This window comes from Palaemon carinicauda, chromosome 3 (assembly GCF_036898095.1).
Source record: "Palaemon carinicauda isolate YSFRI2023 chromosome 3, ASM3689809v2, whole genome shotgun sequence".
Lineage (NCBI taxonomy): Eukaryota > Metazoa > Arthropoda > Malacostraca > Decapoda > Palaemonidae > Palaemon > Palaemon carinicauda.
Window position 1 is genome coordinate 7,157,595 of NC_090727.1, and position 6,648 is coordinate 7,164,242.

Here is a 6,648-nt window from a genome sequence, read left to right on the forward strand (position 1 = left end):
ACGGATTGCAGTGCCAATAGGCAAGGCTATCTTCATAGCTAAACTTTATGATGATCGAAACGCCAACATATTCTGTTGGAGAACTTTGTTCCCACATTCATTATGAGGTTATACAGTAAACGCACAATGTATTGACGTCTTTATGGTATTAATAACGTGTATGTAATGATTTTTTGGCTTGTTTTTTGTAATTTATAGGACTGCAGATTCACTTCGTGGTTTTCATTAAAAAGGGATTTCTGAATAATTGCGTTATTTTATATATCGTTCAGGTCATTATTATTACTTATTTTGTATCGTGAAATCAGTGAAGGTCATCGTTGTTTAAATCTGAAAGCCTAAATGTTTTCATTCTCTGTAAAATTATTCTGTTGATAGTACGTTGAAACTAAATACTCCTTTGTCCATATGTCAGATTTTTGTGTGGGAATAAACTACAAATTACTTCCTTCGTATTATCTATATTTCTTTCAACTCATTCTTGTAAAAAAAAGTACAGTATATTTGTTTAAATGTGGTATTAGCAAAAGTTTTATATTTATATAAGAGTTTTTGATTAATTAAAGTCGAATAATTTATGTTGTTTGATAGCAATATTTAATTTATATGATTAGGGAAATATCCCCCCCCCCTCTCTCTCTCTCTCTCTCTCTCTCTCTCTCTCTCTCTCTCTCTCTCTCTCTCTCTCTCTCTCTCTCTCACTCAAGCCTGCGTGAATAGGGGCTTTGGGCGCTGATAATAGCATTTTGGTCAGTCTCTGAGGCATTGTCCTGGTTGATAGGGCAATGTCACTGTCCCTTGCCTATTCCATTCATGAACGGCCTGTAAACCTTTGCCGTGGTAGCTTATCAGGACTTCGAGCCATGCTAATTACAATAATTTTTAGTAGTGTCTGCAACCTCACCGATCCTGTAAGTTAGGAACCTGTGGGGGTATCTGGAGTCATTAGCAGCCATTGCCTAGTCCTCCCAAGTTCTATAATGGGTAGAGAGGGATGTGAATGCTGATCATATGCATATACTGTATATTTAGTCTGTTGGACATTGTCTTGTTCCTTAACCCTGCCACTCATGAGTGACCACTAATAAAACTGTTGAATAGAGCTGGATTCCAAAGAGGCTCCAACTGGGAATGCCCTGAAGTTAATGAAGGTCTCTGCATTGTTTCGATAAGTGAAAGAGGTCGAATTATAAAGAAAAAAAATGTTCCGGTAAAATGAAGCCCCATTTTTAAAGTGACGTGGGTGTAGTGTTAAGGTAACCTCCAATACCCCACCTATATCTCTACAGTCACCCCTCCCTTGCTCAAAAGATAAAGACAAAAGAGGAAAATACACTGTCCAGCACAGACTACTGGATTATTTACATCATTTCTTTCCTTTGTCAAAATATTTTGAGTATTATTGTACCTGGGTGAAGGGCTTTTCATGTTAAGTAGTTTTGTGATTAGGATTTTGAAAATGGAACAAGGGAAAAATAACAACTCTGTGTAATTCTCCATGAAGTTCCTTTTTCATCCTCGCTTGTTGAAAATGCATAGAGTAATATTGATGAAAGTGCTGAGTTGTCAATATAACCTGTTCTCTAGTTATTATTTGTATTAATTCAAGTTCTTCATAATGCTATGTAGTGTACCATGAAAATCAATGTACACATAGTACATAATGACATATGTGCCTGTCTTTGGGAACTGTAGAACTGAGTTATTTGACGGTAGTTATGCTCAACTCATTAATTGGTTGATCATTACTGAGGAGGCCCTTTCATTGATTAGTAGAGAAAACGTGAGTGCTGTTTTGTTCCCTTTAAAAATTAAGTTTCCCAAACATCACCGGTATAGGCTACACGTTCTTAGCAAACTCCCATTCAATATCGATGTTGATGGGACGGCAGCACAATGCCTTTATGCAGGCCTTTCCTTTAATGGTGGACTGTTGTTTTAATGGGGAGGGGGGGGGGGTTGCATTCCTAAGTGAATAAATAGACATACTGTTTCAGTGAGAGGAAGTCATGATTCAATATAAACGCAATAGGAAGGGAAGTTTTAAAATTACCATAGCTAGTTTCTTTGTTCATTTGTTTTTTTATTTTAAGGGATTTCCTGCTTCTGGTTTCCGTGACCTCCCATACTTGTAAACGCTGTTTACCACTTGTAATTTTTTTTTTCAATATCAAGTTTCATTAAATTGCTTCCTCTTTTTATTCCATCTTTCGGACCTAAGTTATATAAGGGGATTGGGTTACTTGCCGACGTCGCCTCTTTCGCTACCGAGACAATTAATCATAAGAGAAAAAGTACGTCATCTGCTTGTTGAAGTTCGAAAATAATTCCATCGAAGAAAAAAATGTACAAATACAAATACATCTGCGACCAAATCTATTTTCTTTGATTCGCTAATCACTGCGTATGACAGTGGGAGTTTGATTTCAATCTACTCGTAATCGATTAATTGAAAATCCGCATGTATTATTTAACAGCCGAAGCAGCTACTTGGACACTTGGATTTCTTTCTGCTGGTTTAGGAGAGAGACGTTGGCGGAGCGTGTTAAAGCTCGGGTTAGGTTAAAAATAAGTTTACATTTCATTTGGTTGTTGCTTTTTAGTGTGGGCACAACGTTTTCTTTTCAAAGTTACTGCTATTTGTATTAACGTAATCTCTGTGATTTGACCAGTGTTTTTGTTTTTTCTCCACCCGGGCTTTTTATTCGTCATATTATTGGTGTGTTGCCCAGACAGGGATCAGTTAAAGGATTAATTTACTTTTGTGAAAACGTTCGCCTTGCCATAACGAGATGTTATCTTGTATTAATGCAGGAATGCCCATCGTGCATTTGCTGTAAAGTATCGACCACGTTATTTCCTGGAAGACTTCCAACATGGATTTTATTCCACTATCGTGTTCGCATTTGCTGCAAAATGTCCACCTCTCCTGTGCAGTTGGACACCCCTTAACGACCAGGATGTGCTTAATGTTATCTTTTAGGTAAGTGTCCCACCAAGTATGATCTGAGTAATCGATGTGAACTCGTAAATGCCTACCTGATACATCTTTACTGTGGAGCTTCAAGATTAAGTACACCTATTAGGTTGAATGTCTCGTCCTAATGCCTCGTTCACAGAGAGTTGTATCTTTCTTGTAAAGGGAAGAAAATATGCTAAAGGAAGGGAAATGTAGAGAGATAAATAATGATGAAAATATATGAAAAGTAGGAAAAGGCGGGGATAAAAAGCTGAACACTTTTGAGTAGCATTATACCCGAGTAGCTGGAGAGGTATCAAGCTTTGTCTTCAATAGGACAAAACATTAAAGATTCTTCGTTTTTCCAATTCCATTGAGAAAGTTTTGCACTGCTATTTCAATCGTAGTAAATTGCAGTATTTAGCGATACATTTGACAACATATTTAGGATTTATTAAAGTATCTAAATGGTAACACATATTCCTTAGTGCAATTTAAAATAGAGCAATGCATTTTCATATATATATATATATATATATATATATATATATATATATATATATATATATATATATATATATATATATATATATATATATATATATATATATAGCCTATATATATGTATATATATTTATAAATTAAAGAATTTTCTTTTGTTTTGAATGTTTTGATAATTGTTCTGGTAATGAAGCTTTATTTTAGGCAGCGAGTACAGTCAACTATCCATTTATTTCCAGAGCAGGATTTTAGTCTTGTTATATTATTTCAGGTTTACTTGTTTTTTTTTTTATAAGTTTTGCATAATGGATTAATGATTTTAACACAAAGTAATTTTGTTTATAGAATATCCCCAGATCTTTTGCACTGTTACCGATTTAAATACTTGATTTGTACGAATGGCACACATTCATACTTGCATAAAATTACACTCAAATAAATATTCGATAGGATGTCGTGTGCATATAATGCCCCCATCCCCCCCCCCTTTTTTATCCCAAATTAAGTGGAGCTGCAATAACTAACGTCTTGTTATGAGTAGTTTTTGTAATTGTACTATAAATCATAAAGTACAATGGATTGGTTTGATATTTTTTAACTTAGTTAGTTGCCTTACTTCTATATTTACATTTGAAAAGCTTTGGATAAAAATATTACTTTGGGAAGAGTAACTTTGAGAAAGTAGTTTTTCTTTTTTTTTTCAAACATCCTTTTTGAGATCCATTGTCCACAAATCACCATATCAATTATATAGCTTATTTCTTATATCAGTTCTACGATTTTCCATAAGTGTAGAGGTTTGACGAAATTCATAATGAAATCTAATTGGTCTCAGATTGTCAAATTCACATTTTCTAAAGTGTGTAGCGTTACATTGGATGGAAATTTGCAGGAGAAATAAACGAAACAAATTTTCTAGTATTGTGGTGAAGATAATTTCTATAAGGGCAAGTAATTACGGAAAGGACATACGCATCCACACACATTTGTGTGTGTGTGTGTGTGTGTGTGTATATATATATATATATATATATATATATATATATATATATATATATATATATATATATATATATATATATATATATATATATATAAAATCACTGAAGGGTATTATGACCTACATGTTTTGGAAAGAGCACAAACGTTTTATGCTGTAACTATGTTAAACCTCTACAACAACACACAAAAAACAATTTGAGACCACCAATGGTGGTCCTTTTCTTTGTATACTGCAATTTTTCTATTGGTTGAATGTTGATGTTGTTGATGTTTTTATCTGCAATTTGTGATGGAACAGAAACAATCAATGAGTTGAAGCATGTCTGTATGTTTTGTCTCCGTCATTTTGTCTTACAACAGAACACCGTGTGCGGTACATAAATTTCATATCAACTAATGAGGATGTTCCTTGAACATTTTCAGCAATTGACACCTTAGATAATATATTTATATATAATATATATTGTAAAAATAAAGTATGTTAAACTATATCAAGATGAGTTATGGAGAGGTTAGACATTATTTTGTAAAGAAACAAAATTCGCTTCGGAAAAACTTTGACGAAATGGAATGTCCTTTGCTGGGTACAATCTTGGCCGACGGATAACGAGGTCTTTCAGCTCTTAAAGTGACGGAAAGTGACATATCATAACATTATTCTAAAATAAGGAGTTTCTTTTTTGTTTTATTTAGACAGTTAAAAAATAACTTCTGTTGTTGATTTGAAGGGCACGTGTACAAGGATATTTTATGATTGATAGAACAATTTTCTACTCTAACGTAAATTATTGTTTTTATTTTCTCAAGATTTGTTTAGATTTTGGTGAAAAACAAAAGCCAAAGGAAAACGAACAAGAAAAGTACAAAATGGTTTGTGTAAAATATATGAAACCATTGGTTTATGCTTTTGCAGTCACTTTTTATTTCTCTATTCAATAAACGTATTAGAAATAGAGACAACAGATTTTGTTTGAGACCCACTTTCATACCATATCAGTCAAGCATTCTCTTTTAAGTATTCATAACACAGTCTGTTGGTCTATTGTCATACAACTTGTGGTTTTCCTGAGCTGTTACCACTTTCTCGATATTCTTTCCCACCGTTATTCCTACATTAAGAGGTTGGTTGCCTGATGTGTCCTCTTCTATACCTTCTAGCAAAAGCATAGTCTTCCACCAAACTTCATCTCTCCATATCATCCTTCACCTTACCTCGCCCCGTAATTCTCTGCTTCCCTCTCGATCTTTCCCCCCTAACGGGTTCTTCCCAAGTCCTCCTCACCCCTTCCCCACTATTCATCCTCAAGACTTACCCACACCATCTCAGCCTTGACACACTTATCACCTCTGTAATCTTGACTACGCCTGCCATTCTTCTTACTTCAACATTGTCCAATTTTTCAAGCAGTGATATTCCCACAATCCACCTGAGCATTCTCAGTTCTTTTCTCTTGAGCTTTGCTTCCTCTTTTTGTCTTAGAGCCAACGTTTCAGATCCATAAATTAGCACTGGTCTTATTACTGTGCTATAGACCTTGAACTTTAGCTTGATTGGCATTTTCTTATATCACACATCACTCCTGCTACCTCCCTCCACTTCCCCAAGCTGCTTTTATCCTGTTCTCAACTTCAACCTTACATCCTCCCTTCTGACTTATATTAGATCCCAAGTATCTGAATGGTTCCATCTGTTTTATAACCAAACCTCTACTTTCAAGTATAGCTATCTTGTCCCTATCTTCCTTACTGCACACCATAGCTTCAGTCTTATCCACATTAACTCTCCAGCCACCCTTCTCCAAAGTCTCTTGCCACTCTGCAACCCTTCTTTGTAAGTGTTCCTCATTTTCAGTGGTAATCATTTGCATATACCCTTACAACTTTTCATTCCTGATATCTTCACTTACCACATCCATGACCACTATAAATAAAAAACGGGCTTAAGTTGACTCCTGGTGTAATCCAACACTAACTTCAAAGGTTTGTTTCCCCCAACAGCAGTTATTACCCCCTCGATATTCATATGCAATTCTCATTTTGTTATTGCACTTACCGTCTTAATGGGTATTGCCACATTTTATGCCTTTTATTCCAACTAAAACTCTCTTCCGTTTTCAGTTTTACGTCAACCATATAAGAATTACATATACGTCCTGCAACTGTTCTTATCATTATATTGAATAATT